The 16,403-nt window shown below is 48.5% G+C and overlaps 1 protein-coding gene across 12 annotated transcripts in view; it reads left to right on the top strand.

Annotated features, from left to right (window-relative positions):
• The window catches only part of PTPRT (protein tyrosine phosphatase receptor type T), a 1,067,282-nt gene that overhangs the window by 247,310 nt on the left and 803,569 nt on the right, over nt 1-16,403 (top strand). The gene's annotated exons all lie outside the window — the stretch shown is intronic.

The following is a 16,403-nucleotide window of genomic DNA, read 5'->3' as shown; positions in this document are numbered from 1 at the left end:
TCCTTTTTTTTTTTTTTTTTAATTTGCTCATAATGTATTTTTTTTCCCCCCTGAAGATTTCATTTTCTGGCTACAGGTAAGAGACAGCAAAGAAGAGAGACTTCCAAGGGTCTCAAACAAGGTCTTACCCACTAGGGGGCCAGAGACTCGGTTTTCTACCTGGTGGATACTGTGTGTTTCTGATCTGTGTGGGTTGGCAGTGTGCAAGGAAGACATGGCCAACCCACTTAATTCCAGGCACATGAGGTTCAACTTACTTCCCCCAGATGCTAACAACTGTCGCTCTGCCATTTGCATTTAAATCCATTTCAGTGTCCTCCAGATGTCTGTGATAGTTTTTATTGTGAGCCCTTGATTTCAATCCCGTTGAAGTTTTCACCTTTTCCGGTGTTGTCACAGGCATCACTGTGAGGTCCTGTGAGAGCCCCTGAGGGGCTTCAAGCCAGATCAGTTTCAAGTGGAACGTGACTCGGGCACGTAGCCAGCTGGTGGCAGGGCCCGGTCTAATGTGGGGCTCCTGTCTTCTAGGCTGATATTCAGTCTTGGAGACCATCTACCGCTCTTGTTCTGTCAGAACCTGAGCTGTGATGTGATTTAGCAAGTGGTGGCTTTGTTAGAAGTTCATTTCTGTTCCGCAGAGCTGGAGCCTGGGGTGGAGTTCGTGCTGTCGGGGCTGCGCTCAGAGGACCGTGTGCCTTGGGCATTTTCAGTCGTTGCCCTGTGCCTGAGCCAAGGATGAGAGAAGTGTTCATGGGTCCCGGGCAGGATCTCCCAGGCAGTGGAGAGGCGGAGCTGGGGCCGCTCTGAGGTCCTTGGGTCTGTTTCTCATGCTAAGGAATTTTAGTGACTGCCCTGCTCTATCTTTGTGAAATGTTCATCAGAAGCCACTTCCTTGCTGACTGGGAGAGCGCCCTGCTTCACGTTTGTGGGTGCCCCTCTTGGCGAGATTTGCCTCTCTGGGGAATTAAAGGGTCAGCCCTGGAGAGAGGGGGAGCGCGGGCAGGCTTAGTATTGAGTGGCGGGTCTTGCCAGCGCAGCCCTAACGCTCTTACCCGGGGCGCCGTCGCAGTTCCTGATTGGACGGACCCAGCCGTGCCTTCCAGGTAACTGGCAGGGCTTTCCCTTACTCGAGGCCCCTTCATGCTCTGCCCTCAAAAACCCTCCATCCTCCATTTAATGCACATTTAATGCCCCATGGTAGATGAGGCCCAGTTGGCGGCCCCGGCCAGGTTTGCCCAGCTTAACTCTTTTGAGGGAGCGTCTCACACCCAGTATACTTACCGTAGCACTCAGACCTCAGGAAATATTTTATCTTTACAATCAGCAGTTTGGTGATTTATGTAAGACCAGATGCTATTATTGAGTTTAATTGACTATATGCAACTCTACGTCATTAAATATTAATATACTTCTGTCAAGCGAGTACATACACCGGTATCTGCCGAGTGGTCCTCAGCGTGTCTGAGGCTTTTGCGTGCACGGCCTCGTGCGACAGAGAGATGATGGCCTTTGGGGGAAAGGAAGCAGAGTCAGAATCCACAAGTGAAGGGAACTTGGACCGGATTCTTACTGGCGTCTCAGTTCCTTTGTCTTTGCAGTGAGAATGAGTAATTCTGCACCGTAGGATGGCTGCGGGGATTAAGCGAGATGGCGCAGAATGGCTGGCCTGTTGCCCGGCAAGGAGTAGCTGCTCAGTGAGACTCTCTCTGTCTCCGTACCTTGCAGATGTTTTTATGGAGGGCCCATCACATTCAAGACACGATGACAGATGAATACAGCGAGGGGGGTGCTTACCTGCTTCATTTCTCCGTGTTTTCATTGCCAGGCCCCCCCACCTCGAACATGAGCTCTGTGAAGGAGGGGCGCACGGCTGGGCATCCCTGCTCTCTCTCTGGGGCCTCGAATGAGGTCTGGTACACAGTAGATAAAAGTGTAGGGTTAATGGATGACCTGCAGGCATGGGCTGAATTAATTCAGAGATGATAAGCAGGAAGAGTAAGAATTGCCAGACTGGGGGTGTGTAGTGTGGTTTCTTCACGCAAGACACAGGATGCAGCTGAGAAGGCTTGCGCTGTGGGGTCAGACTGAAAGTCCTTCTCTTCCTTACTCTGCCTTTTACCACCTGTGTGGCCTTGAGGAAGTTACTTCTCTGAGCCTCAGGTTCCAACCTTGCACAATGACATGCTGAATCCCAAAGAACTCACTGGCATGCTCTAAGGGGAAATCGGGTAGTGCTCGTAAAGTGCCCGGAACTTCATTATTCAGAGTCAGAGAGTGGGCACAGAAGGCTGATTTTTTTTTTTTTTAAACCAAAGTCGAAAAAATGTAAAGCCCTGGAAAGCTTTAAATGACCTGCAGATGTCCCCTCTCAGGCATTCTCGATGTCTCAGAAGTGAATATTACAAGGGCGTGCTCCTTGCTGGGCCAGGTGGGAGCACCTGGCCACGGTCTCTCCTGAGGATCTGTGAGCTAGGTCACTAATGGAGCTGAGGTCTGGAATCGGGTCAAAGGGAGCACCAGAGTCACAAAGAGAGCCCCATGTGGACCAGTGATTGCACATGACCTTGAACACTAGGACAGTGAGGGGAGACACAGAAAGCTGGCCTTGCTAGGCAGGTCTTGTCAATGGAGGCTTACAAAATGTGGCTGCTTCTCTTTTTTTTTTCCCCCTTCTGAATAAATTATATGTTAGAAATAAATTACTTTGGGGTGCCTGGGTGGCTCAGTGGGTTAAAACCCCTGCCTTTGGCTCAGGTCATGATCTCAGGGTCCTGGGATTAAGCCCTGCATCAGGCTCTCCGCTCAGCTGGGAGCCTGCTTCCCTCTCTCTCTCTGTCTGCCTCTCTGCCTACTTGCGATCTCTGTCTGTCAAATAAATAAATAAAATCTTTAAAAAAACAAAAAGTTACTTTGCAGAAGAGGTTTTTCAAAAGCTAGGAATTCCTGTAGTGGTAACAATGTTGGTGGTCACTTGAGTGGTGTCACCCGGGGGCTAAGAATGTGATGTTTGGGATAGGAGTTCTTTGGTTCAAATCCCAGCCCTTCCATTTCCTAACTTGGAGATTTGGGGCAAGTTATCTAATTGGTTCTCAGTTTCATCATGCATAAAGTGTGGGTAGTGATAGTAGGTATCTCATGGGGCCCTTTGGGGATACAATGAAATATCTATCGAAATGCCTTAGCACAGTGCACAGCCCATGGAAGCACTCAGTAAATGCTAGCTTCTTTACCGATGGAGGTGTGGAGGCTCAGAGATTTTCTCTGCTCCACTGGTGGTCACAAAGAAAGTGCCAGAACCAAGCCATACATCATCTTCTGATGGTGAGTTATTCAGTCCTGAGGCTTGACCATACTTGGTTCCATTCATTCATTCATTCATTCAGTCATTCATTCATTCACTTGGCGTTCACCGACTTTTCCTCAAACTCTTAAACATCAAGATGCTCAGCTCTTTGAACAGTCCTGAAGATGCAGCAGCAAATAAAACAGACGCCTGCTTCCCTCCCTGGTGCACCCAGGTCCACCTTAGGAAAGTAGAATATGAATAAGTGAATGAGTAAATAATTTCTGAGTTATTAAGGGGTGAGTCACAACCACACTGCACACAAAAAAGGTGATACGGTAATCATGAACTGGAGATGGGAGGGGGCCAGTTCCTTCCCAGATGTTCAGAGGTGGTGTTTTGATGTGGGCAGTGCCCACGCCAGCTGTATGAAGCCACACAAAATGCTAATGGCGAGAGCGTGGTAGGCAGTGAAGGAGGAAGTGCAAAGACCCTAGCCCCCCAAGAGCTTGGTGTGGGTTTTACAGGCTGTCAGAAGATGGCACAGTGCCTGCCAGGGAGCTCTGTAAGCCCATCCTAATGTGTAGAGGAAACCTTGACTCACCTTCTCCTGACAGATAAAAAAGGTTGCCAGACGTGGGATTATGACCCGCGGCCATCTCTTTCCTTCCCTGCTCCTGCAGAAATAAACATGAAAAAGACATCTCCGTTGTGTGAGAGAAGATGAAAGATGCTATTCTGAGTAGGCAGAGCTCTGGCCCCAGGCCAGGAGAGTGGGGTTCCATCCCAGCTCTGCACCCCTCTCTGCAGCTTTGTGCTTTTCGTGGTTACCCCACCTGTAAAATTAGGAGCTGGGCCAGATGATCTGTGCCCTCCCCCCTTAAATGGGGGAGAGCAGTGGAATCCCCGGATCTGACCCCACGCTGTTTTGGGTGGTGGGGCACAGGGAGGAAGATGTGCCCAGTTGGGTGGAGCCACTTTTCAGGCTGGTGGACTCTGTAGCCGGTCTCCAGATTGAGCTGCCTTCACTCTTAACCGAAGGTGCCCAATCTCTCCCCTGCTCCCTGATCTTTCCCTTGACTGGTTGAAGCTGAGCGATGACCCCACACATGGCTTCTCCTTTGCTCTTTTCTCCTGGACACACTACATGGCACTGTCCCTGCAGCATTGCCACCTCTCCTGCATGCTTTCTCTCGGGTCTGCTTGGACACTGGTGCCAGGGAGGGCTGGCTTGTGTGCAAAGACGGAGATGTGCCTGCCACATTGGCCACCACGTTCTTGTACCACACGGACCAGACTGAACACCGTGGCAGACCACGCAGAGATGCTGGTCTGGACGGAGACTTCTAGCTCCTGGGGATGCCTGACAGTGTGTATCTCAGCAAATGGAGTTCGGTCATCATGGTAGAGGACACAGTCACCATTTCACAGGGTATCAGGATTTCAAGTGCCATTGGAGAGAGTTTAACTTCTTGCCTTCTGTTACGGGGATAGACTCTCTAGCCTGAGAGATTAGGTGATTTGCCCAGGGTCTCACAGCAGTAAGTGGAGAATGAAGCTTGGACTTAGAGTACGGATGCTGCTGATCTGTACAGGAAACGAAGGGCCAACTCAGGTACTTTTTTTTTTTTTTTAAGATTTTATTTATTTATTTGACAGAGAGAGATCACAAGTAGACAGAGAGGCAGGCAGAGAGAGAGAGAGAGAGAGGGAAGCAGGCTCACTGCTGAGCAGAGAGCCTGATGCGGGACTCGATCCCAGGACCCTGAGATCATGACCTGAGCTGAAGGCAGCGGCTTAACCCACTGAGCCACCCAGGCGCCCTCAGGTACTTTCTTTAAAGTATTATTTATGAGATTGTGTCACCTGAATGTAATATATAACGTAGCTCTCTTCCCCATGTCTAATTCATACATTGGGATTGAACATTAGTGAATACTCAGTTGGTACCTATTTGCCAGGCACTAGTCTACGTCTTGGTGGGTAAACATGAAATTGACCCAATCCTCGTAACAACCCTAAGAGATAGGTGCTGTTATCATTCTCGTTTTACAGATGGGGAAATTGAGGAACACAGAAGTTGAATAACTTGGCCAAGGTCACAAAGCTAATTGCTGTCCCAAATAGCAGAGCTGGGTTGCTTGTTCCAGACTCCACACTTTTGATCCCCATCTGTGTATGTCTCAGTGGACAAAAAACACCATCCACTGCCCAAAGTGGGCGTGCCTGAGGGCCACCAAGCTTGCTGACCTCTCCAGTAGATAGGTGGACTCTACACAGGGCATGGGAGTGCTGAATCAGGTTCTGGAACACCACTGTTTTCCGTCAGCCCTTTTCCTGCTCTCCTGAGCTGCCTTTGGAAGTCCAAACACGTCTCTGGTCTAGAAGACCCAGCAGCAAGTTCATTACTCTCCCTTGAAGTCCCTTTGCTAACTTCCACCTTTGTTGTTTTTGTTCCTGGATTTATTATAATGGGCCAGATTAACCCGTGCTGCCTCATGGAGTCTTTGGGAGAAAAAAGCAAATGAACAGATCAGACACTTTCTGTGGTCCTTGGGGAAAGCTCAAGCCATCAGAGAGACATCATCTTATTTATAATAAATTCACTGTTCAAAAAGCTTTAAAACTTTTTTTTTTCCTATTAGGAGTATTGTTTCTATCTGTTGAGTCCATGAGTGTTTGACATTGGATGACTTTATAAAACATTCTACTAATTGGATTTATTAAAGCAAATAAATCAAACACTAATTGGAATGTGCCCTGCCATTATTTTTGCTTACTGAATTAGATATAATGGTGTGAAGGCCTTCTTATCATATTTGTGCACTTATTTAAACACCCCCCTGGCACACACTTCTGCAAATTCAATTAGATATTCAAAAAAAGGAATTCAATTTATGCAAGGCTGGTTTACATTCATTCCAGGGGCAAGGCTGACCTACTCGGGATAGGCTGCTCACCATTCTAAGCCCCACTTAGATATCGCCCAGCCTTCAAAGCATTTGCCAGCAAGTGGATGGGATCTTGAAGGCTTGGGGGTTGGGTGTTTTATTGATAGAATACGGCTGTCCACAGAGCGGGGCCAGCTTTGTGGGGGAATGATCTGTGCAGTCTCCCGGAGCCTGGCCCGTGGAAGGGTTCCCATTCTTTGTTTTAGGCTCTGCTGTGGCCGTGTTGAAATTCTTAATATTTTAGCAGGAGACTCTGTATTTTAGTTAGCTACGGAGCCCCACCAATTTTGTAGCTGAATCTACCTTGGATGTTGCCGTGGTTTTCAAAGCTGACTCAGGAGGAAGTCTCTGGCTTGAGTCTCAGCCCTGCCCCTGTGTGGTGTTGAGAATGTCATGTGCTCTGGCCTTGTTTTCTTGGTCCCTGAGAACACATGCTGGGATGTAGGGGAAGTGCTGATTTAAATATGGGGAGCTCTTGTGCTACTCTCAGCCCTTATCCCACTGGTCAGGAATGTAGCTTTGGAAGACAAAACAACAGGAGACACATTCTCCTCTCCACTCCCCTGAGATAAGGAAGAAATATTCTACATCTGGGAACTGGGAAAGAGCTGTTAAGAAGCCCATGACCTCATACAGACAACAAACACTCAAATGGTGAAACATGGTCCTTCTCTGGGACTGGGTTAAAATTAGACATTTTTATGGCATTAAAGTGAATGTCCGCACAGAGCAGCCTGCAGACCAGTTCTAGACCTTCACTGGTTTTGATGCGGCCCGCCAGTGAAGAATGGTTTTTACGTTCTGAAATGCTTAGACAAATCAAAAGAAGAGTATTGTTTTGTGGGGCACCTGGGTGGCTCAGTGGGTTAAGCCGCTGCCTTCGGCTCAGGTCATGATCCCAGGTCCTGGGTTCAAGCCCCACATCGGGCTTTCTGCTCAGCAGGGAGCCTGCTTCCTCCTCTCTCTCTGCCTGCCTCTCTGCTTACTTGTGATTTCTCTCTGTCAAATAAATAAAAATCTTAAAAAAAAAAAAAGTATTGTTTTGTGACATGCAGATCCTAATGCAATTCAAAGTGCGATGTCAGTAAACATTGAATTTCTCTATTGAAGGCAACTCCGCTCGTTCTTTTTTTCTTATTGATGGCCGCTTCTATGCCACAGTGGTTTGGCTGTGCCATGGTGACACAGACTGGGTGACCCACTGAGGTGAGCAGAATTCTGGAAGAGCCTCCAAGACCTCTAGCCCCTGGCATGCCTGCCCTGTGTAATCCCCATTCCTTGGGTGGGACTATGATTAGGATGGACTTCATTGCCATGATCAGGTCACGTTAGTGATGAAGGTCAAGGAATTTTGCAGACGTAGTGAAGGCCCCAAATCATCTGGTTTAAGTTAATCAAAATGGAGATGGTCTTAGATGGAGCTGACGGAATTGGACAAGCCCTCAGAAAGGACTGTGCTCTGTCCATGCTCCAGGAAATTTGGAGCATGAGAGCCAGGAACCGTGGGCAGCTTCTAGGGGCTTGAGAGTATCCCAGGGATGGCAGCCAAGCAGAGGATATGGACCTCCGTCCGATAACCAGGAACTGAATTCTGCCCCATACCACCTGAGTTCCACACAGGACTTGAACCCCAGAAAGAAATGGCAGTTCACTGACACCTTGACTTTAGCCTTGTGAGGCCCTGAGAAGAGACACTAGCCTGAGACCCCACCTCCATTTCTTCTTCTCCCCAGCACACTGTGGCCTCCACTCTACATTGAAGAGAGGCCTGTCTTCCTGCCTTGACCTCCAGGACTGCAGACCGGCATCTTGAGCCGAGGCAGTGACTGGGGGCCGAAGACTTGGAGGATGGCTCAATGTTCCTCTCACGGGGATTAGAGAATTGCTGTATAGCCGCCCATTTGTCTCAGCCAGAACTTCCTTTGAAGGCCAAGCTTGCCTTCCAAGTTCATGGTCATGACAACCTGGTGTAATGGGTAAGAATGCAGACTGAGCTGGTCAGTCTGGGTTCAAAGCCTCCCTCTGGCACTTGTGATTTCTGTGATCTTGGGGTAGTTTTTTTTTTTTTTAAAGAATTCTAGTCTTTATTCCTGACTTGTTTAATGACTCTAGTGTGTTTATCACTTATTCCTAATTACTCTTTAATTTTTAAATTTAATTTCCTTTCAGTGTTCCAAGATTCATTGTTTATGTACCACATCCAGTGCTCCATGTAATACGTGCCCTCCATAATACCCACCACCAGGCTCATCCAACCCCTCACCCCCCTCCCCTCCAAAACCCTCAGTTTGTTTCTGCGTCCACAGTCTCTCATGGTTCGTCTCCCCCTCCGATTTCCCCCAATTCACTTTTCCTTTCCTTCTCCTAATGTCCTCCATGTTATTCCTTATGCTCCACAAGTAAGTGAAGCCATATGATAATTGACTGTCTCTGCTTCACTTGGGCTAGTTTTGATTTCCTCATCTCTACAACGGGCCTGTATGTATGTGTGATGTGTCTCATGGGGTGATTGGGATAATTAAATGGGCTACTATTGGTGAGCACTTAGAATAGTGTCCGGCCTATAGTTCAGCACCCGACATGAGGTGTTGTTACTTTCGCTCAAATTTACTTGGGATTTGTGTCTGCCCAGTAGCTTTGTGTCCACATCTCTTTGACCTTGCGCCATGATTACCTAGCCCCGCTCACACCCTGCTCACCGGGTAACCTTGAGCAGCCGGCTTCTCTTTCTGGGTCTGCTGCCGGCGCTCTCATTTCTCCTCTTAGGACTCCTTGGCCCACACGTATCTCACCTCACTCTTCCCCTTGTTCGATAGCCTGAATGGTTTCACATGGGCTCATCCCTTGTCTTCCCTTCACATTCTGGGTTCCGACTTTCCCTCTGTACTGGGCATTTGCAGGACCAGAGTAAATGCTCTTAAAAGGTCCAGTCTTGGGGCATCTGGGTGGGTTAAAGCCTCTGCCTTTGGCTCAGGTCATGATCTCAGGGTCCTGGGATCGAGCGCCATATCGGGCTCTCTGCTCAGCAGGGAGCTTGCTTCCCCTCCTCTCTCTCTGCCTGCCTCTCTGCCTCTTTGTGATCTCTGTCAAATAAATAAATATTAAAAAAAAAAAAAAAGGTTCTGTCTCAGGGTGAGTTCCAGACCTACCATGCTCCGAGTCCTCCACTGAGTTCATCTTGACCCTCAAGGGAAGCCCAGTGGGAGATGCACCAGAGCCCCCCTTGTGGGGTCTCAGCCTGGCTCCCCTGCCGCCATGTAGTCACCCATTCATGGAACAATAAGGTCAGGCATAGATGGTGGACTGGATGCTGAGTGAAGAGATATAGGGCGTTCCCCTGCTTTCATGGAGCTTTGGGGCTTGGAGTTGGAGGGACACAGTCCTGTGGTCTCATTTCTCCCTTTCCTGGGGTCCCCAGTGCTGTATATACCCTCAGAGCACCCGGAGAGGAGGATATTGAGTGGGCTATGAGGGTTTTGAGTTTTGGGTCTATACTTGCCAGGGGATGGGGTGTGACGGTTTCATCTTCCTCATGGCCCGTCACCTTGGTGGTTCATGCTCATGTTTGTCAAAGTCATGAGCTTTGCTGGAAGGGGCACTGGCCATGTAGAGCAAGTGAAGGCAAATTTCTGCCCCTTTTTAAGGTGTTTTGTCCAGTTTTCTCTCTTTTCTTCCTCCACCACTGGATGTTACAGGCATGGGCTTCCCCTGTTCCCCCCCCCCCCCCGCCCCAGTAACAGCAGGATGAAACTTGGATTCTCTGAACACACACAGTGTTGTAAGAGCAGCAGGCCCGGAGCAATGGAAAATACTCAGACTTTGGTACCATTATAGCCTGAGACTAATGTCCTGACTTTACTAGTTCATACAGGTTAGTTTACTTCACTGTAAAATGGGTACACGCAAGATGGCCTGACCTGCGGGGACGGGCAGATGCACAGTGGCCAGTAAGAGGAGATGATAGTATTGTTACCGCTTTCTGTGGGGTCATTTCTTTCTCCCTGAAATTCTTATTTGGGCACATCCCTTAGTAACTCTGAGGACAAGTTTCCATGTGTAAAATGGAGAAAGCAACGCTTCTTTCTTAGAGGAGGTGTTGGCAGATGACAGTCCTTGGGTAAGAGCGGACCCACCACCTGTTTTTGTAAATAAAGTTTTATTGGAACACAGCCACATCCATTTGTTCATGTATTGTCTCACGGCTCCTTTCACTTTATGACGCCTGAGTTGAGTGGTTGTGACCGAGACTATGGCTATAAAGTTGAAAATTTTTATAGTTGGACTTTTTGCAGAGAGAGTGGTGGTAGTTGGACTTACCTCCATTCGTGTACACACATCTATAAATCCATACTTACACAACTCAAGTGCCGTGCCTGGCATAGAGCAGAAGCCCAGGAAATCTTTTAGTTCTTCTTCAGAACTTAATTCTGTTCAAGAAAATACAGGATCATATCTGAGAAATGCAGAGGCAGACACATTTATGTTTTTATTGAATTCTATTCCTTTCTCATTTTCAAAAGAAGAGCTCATGTTTAAAAAAAAATTCTGATTGGCACTATAAACTTTATTTATGCTTTAATGTATCTTAAAGTATGTATCCTGCACTATTTTTACTTCCCTTACAGATGCTGATATGCGATACATTACCAAACCCAAATGGGTTTTTGGAATCCAATTTCCTAGCTACAGTTTTCCATTTCTCTGTTGACTTTTTATGTTTGACTCACATCAGTGCATCTGGGGCCTTTGCCACATTCCAACCTCAACCCATCCAGGGAAATCGCTCCTCTGCGTGGGTGCCAGGAGGTAGGGCTGGGTCCTTTGCCTGCGGCTGCACTGCCCCGTCCTCCCACGGGTGATGTGGGTCTTCTCCAAACCAGGCCATGTGCTCTGGAGGCTGAGCCTGATTCCTGGGGTGGGAGTAGGCTACGGGGTTTTTTGTTCCCCCTCCCCCCACGGATGACTGTGGTGAGGTTGACCTCAGTTAAATGGGTCTGCCTCTTCTTCAAAATTGAATGAGGTGAGCATCCAAATGGGAGTCTTTTGGGGATCTTTCCAATCATTAGTCTTCCTTAAGTAGCCTACTACAACCACCTGCAGAGAGATGGCCAGGAGCCTTTTTTTGTCAGGCATTAAGGACCTAAGGAGTTGCACCAGGAGAGTAAACCCCATTTTTGAGAGTAAGAGGACCAGCAGTGAGACTCAAAATTATCAAGTGTTTGCATGAGAGCTGGGCTCTCCCTTCTCCTCTTCTTGCTGGTTCTCAGGAGCCAGTGCCTGGCTGGCGGCATAACTCTGCATCTCTGTGGCTCCTGACAGTTCCCAGGTCTCGCTGAGTCTCTGGAATCCTTAACCTTTCCCATTGCAGAGTTTCCTGGGGATCTGTGTTGCACACCAGAAAGCGCAGGCCCCGAAGCGAGGAGGAGATGCGAGCTGGGGGGCTGTCCCAGCTGCAGTGTGGGCTGCTGTCAGGATGTATCATCTTGAGCTCATAACCACTCTTCCTCAATCTGTTGGTAGAGAGGAAGAAAATTCAGGGAGGATTGCTTAAAAAAAAAAAAAAAACAACCCTGAAGTATTTTTTTTTCTCTCTCAGATAGCTTTTAAAAGTTGTCTCTGGGTCAAGCCAGATGACTCTACATTGAATCCTATGGAGTTCCAGTGAGTAGCTTCCCCCTGCTTGTATGTCTGGGTAATACTCCCGATTTATGTTGAGAATGGCTGTGAGGATCAGTCTCATGTCATTGGCCATGCACTCCTTGCGTGGATTTTGTTTCAAACACTGTTCTTGATGGGGAAAGGGACTTCTGCTACCATGGGCCCGGTGGAGAAGTTCTTGTGTGGGCTAGGCACCTGGAATGGTTGCAATTTCCCTGTGTGATTTGGCTTTTATCTTATGAACAGAGTGTCCAACATCTGAACAGATTTTCCTTTTTCTGGTGGCCTTTGGAAGCTCAGAACCAAATACCTAACTCCCTTTTAGCAGGCAGACATGTAGGAACCTTCTTTTTTTCTTTCCCTGTTCTCGATCGTTTTTTGTTGTCGGGCTTGACATGCTGGATTTCCAGCTTCTGTGTTCATCGAGCCACTGCAGGATTGTGAGCATTAGTGCTAGAGTTGCTGGAGGGGAGTTCGGGGATCGGTCAGACCCCCTCCTTTGAACGGGATCTTAGGGCTTCAGCACGTCCCTGTGAAGGTGTTCCTCGCATTTTTGCACCTTAAGTGTAAGTTGGTGGGACCGGCTTTCCCTGCGCTCTGCCAACAACATGAGCATGAGAATTCTCTATGTCGATTCTGTGCCTCTACACAGTACACATAAAACAAACAAACAAACAAAAAACCCTTGTTAAATGTTTCTAGAATAAGCAAAGGAATGCATTCTAATGGAGAGACCCAACCACCTTGGAAGCCCTTTGTCTGCATGATCCTCTCTCGTAACCTTATAAGTGAAAGGCTTGGTCCTTGGTTTAGGGGAATACATTCTTTCTCTGGTCTATTAGAGCATGGGTTGTGCGGTTAGGTCACCACAGAATTAATCTTGGCTCTAACACTCCCTTCTATGTGAGTTGAGAAGGCCACTTAACTCCTTTGTACATTAATTACCTTGTACTTATAATAGGGATAATAACCTGCCTCACCAGGTTGCAAGCATTAAGTGAAAGCAAATGAGATAAAATATGTAGTCAGTGTCTAGTGTAGGGCCTGGCATGGAGCAGGTGCTTGAGGGAGAGCGTGCTTCTTGCATTTGTCAGGGTGCAAAAGCTTCTGCTGGGGTCATGCTTAACCCCTGAGGGATCAGCAACGTAAGACAAGTTGTTATTCTGCTCTTGGAAGGTTAATGCTGATACGGCTGCCCAGGTGACTGGTTGGCTCTCTTCCAGCGCGTGTCTCAGGGATCTACACATCATTTTTCCTTTGATGCCACTGCCTTCCCCTATAGTTTTGAAGGTCCTCACAGCAGGGGCAGATGAGGAAGGCTTTTTGTAAGAATCATTTTTATGGGCCAGTCATGCAAGTGCAAATGGTGGATATCACTTTGTTATATGCAGTTCTAGGGCTTCCTACCTGGTCTTCCCCAGATGGAAGTGGCTTGGAGACACAGTGCTCTTTCTTTTCTCTTTTTTCTTTTTCTTTTTAAATAGAGGTAGGGAGGAGCAAAGGGAGAGGGGGGGAGAGAGAATTTTTTTTTTTTAAGATTTGATTTATTTGAGAAAGCGTGCACATGAGTAGGGGGAGGGGCAGAGGAAGAGGGAGACTCAGACTGTGCTGAGCAGGGAGCCCAACATGGGGCACCATCCCAGGTCCCTGGGGTCATGACCTGAGCTGATGGCATATGCCTAAACCACCTGAGTCACCCAGGTGCCCCATCTCTTGTGTGCACAAGAGAGAAGACCCAAACAGTTTGCCATACAGGTAGCGTGGTCTTGGCCAATCTTTCCTTCTCTAACCCTGGAGGCTGGTCTCCGTTTAGGATGCAGAAGTTTTTAGTGGACACTGGAGATGCTGCATGTGCCCCTTGCCTATCAATTCCAGCATGTCAGGATCTGTTGTCCATGGCATTGACCTGATTCATTTGTCTCTCCAGGCTGGGCTCCTGGCAGGTGATGGCAGGGAGATTGTAGAGGAAGGAGGTTGGCTTTCTGGAGAGCAACACACCTGCTGCCCTCACTGTTTTTGAATTGTAAACGTAGTGGGCGTGGGGCATTCACACTCTTCTGCAGTTTGGAAGTTTGTAGTGATTTGGGAGAATCACTCGGGGTTTGCCACACAGACCACGTGGGGAGGGAGCTTCCTAGGTGGGATGGGAGAGAGGCTGAGCACAGGGGGCTCTGTGCTCACTGTTACTGTTACTTCCAAGCAGAGCTTTGTCTGTGTCAGGTGTCCCGTCGCATTATTGGTTCATTCATTCAACAGATACCGAAGCCCTACTATGTGCCAGAGATGTTCCCAGCCATTCTGATGCTTACTGCCTAGTGGAAGCTGATCGGTTACCTTCCTCCTCGCCTTTCAGAGGCCCTCCTCCTCCACTGTACCCGGGCTGATGTGTCCTCTCCTACCCTTTCCTCTCATGGCCTGGGCCTCCTGTCCTTGCCTGTTGACCTTTGTCCATGCATACTGGTCACCACCCTTCTTCCCGCAGTTCTCTGGATTACCAGCCTCCCAGGGCTGCTCCATGTGGCCAGCTCTCTCCCAGGAGCTGGGTGGAGTGGAGGGACAGGAGAGCCTAGGACAGGAAACTGTTTCTGGGACCCCAAGCCCGTGGTCCCCTCTCACACACCCCAGCCGCAGCCTCTGTGGCACGATGCTGAAATGCATGCAGGTTTCTTCATTGACTTGTTGACTGTCAGTCTGTCTTGCTGAAGAGTGATAGCAGGCTGCTTCTACGGACCACTGGATAGCCAGGGCCTCGGACTCTGTTGGATCTGCACTAAACAATTGTTGAATGGGGGCGCCTGGGGAGCTCATTCATTTAAGCATCTGAACCTTGATTTCGGCTGAGGTCATGATCTCCAGGTTGTGAGATGGAGCCCTGCGTTGGGCTCCGCACTGGGCATGGATCCCGCCTGAGACCCTCTTTCTCCTCCTCTGTCCTCCCCACTCCCTCCTTTGTGTTCCTGGGTTCTCTCAAATAAATGCATCTTTAAACAACAACAATTGTTGAATTGAAGGATGAATAAACGAAGTTCTATATTTTAGTTCCTCCCAAGGCATCAGCCAGTTTCCTCACAGGAAATTTCTTACTGGCTGTCACCTTCTGCGGGTTTCTGCTTTTTATTTTTTCTTGCATTCCTCTCTTCCTCTCTTCTGCTTTTTAATCTAGATATCTACATAAGACACCCCAAATTCCTATAACCTTTTTGGACTAAGTTATTGGATACTCTCTACTCAAGCCCAAAGCCCTGTATTAACAAAGTAGGTCCAGCTTTCCTTAACCCAGCCAAGACTCCAAATTGGGGTGCTAAGGGCCAGCTCTGCCACGTTCTCATTCACAGCAAGGAAGAAAAGTGGAGAAAGCCTTTGGAGCCTTTGGCAATGTAGGTTTTTTTTTTTTTTTTTTTTTTTTTTTAAGTGGTGTTGTGACTGTCTTCCATATTATACCTATCAAGAGGACTTCCACCCCACTAAGCAGAGGACATCCCAGGCCTGGGTGCAGAGAAGGGCTTTCGTCCTTGACAGCTGGTGGAGAAGGTGGTGTGATGTTAGGGGAGGCTGTAGACACAGGCTGGGGCTAGTGAGGGATGGCTTCTGTATGTGGATCAGAACCATTTGTACCTGCGTAATGGGGAAGCAGGAGTGTGGAAAGGGGGGAGATGGTGCTGTGATAAGACCTGAGCAGCAAGGAGATGGGGAGGCAGTGGCAGAGCTGGATTGGGTGTGAAACTGGGCCTGGGAGACGAGTCCAGAAGCTGCCGTAGAATGCTTTGTCCCACCAGCTCACCCTGGGTGTGCTTCCTCCCCCTCGGACCCCTCCTGCTGGGTCCACCAGAGCCCTGATTAGTCCTCATTCAGGATGTCACGGCCCCTGTTTCTCCAGGCTGACCAGCATTTCCTCCTTGGAGCCCTGGTTCTGTGCCCTGAATCTTTGTCAGCGTCACGTGGAGGGGACCTCCAGCCCCCTGAGCATATGCTTAATAAATCCTTGTCAGAATTGAATTGATACAACTTCCTGTTAAAATGGTAGATGACTTTAAACACTGTGAACGTTGGCTTTACTGTCTTCCCAGTACACGATTGTCTGATTCTTCCACAAATCTGATTTTTATGCCATGAAACAGGAGTTTTCACCAACTGCTTTCCTAGGACAGGGCACAGATGTGGGGAATTTATTCTGTGCCACTTACTCTTGGCTTTGTTACCCCATGTCATCCTCATGGTGTTTCTGTCCAGTGGCTCTTTCCCTCCATGTCACAGGTGAGGAGACTGGGATGCACGTGGGACTGTAGCTGGCCCACATCTGGCCCACATCTGCACGGCTGAGATCTGAGGCTGGTCTGGCCGGGCTCTGGAGCTGGTGTTCTCTCTGCTGTCCCCAGGGTCTCTCCCTGTGGCAGGAAGCAATCACAGAGGCATGCCCTGGCATTCATTTTTCCTGCTTAGAATGAGACATCGCTATTTACTTTCTCAGGAAGGAAGATTGAAATCAATGTAACTGGCCTTATTAACTTTTT

The sequence above is a fragment of the Lutra lutra genome, chromosome 9 (genome assembly GCF_902655055.1).
Source record: "Lutra lutra chromosome 9, mLutLut1.2, whole genome shotgun sequence".
Lineage (NCBI taxonomy): Eukaryota > Metazoa > Chordata > Mammalia > Carnivora > Mustelidae > Lutra > Lutra lutra.
Note: the sequence above shows the minus strand (reverse complement) of the source record. Positions and strands in the feature narration are given on the sequence as shown.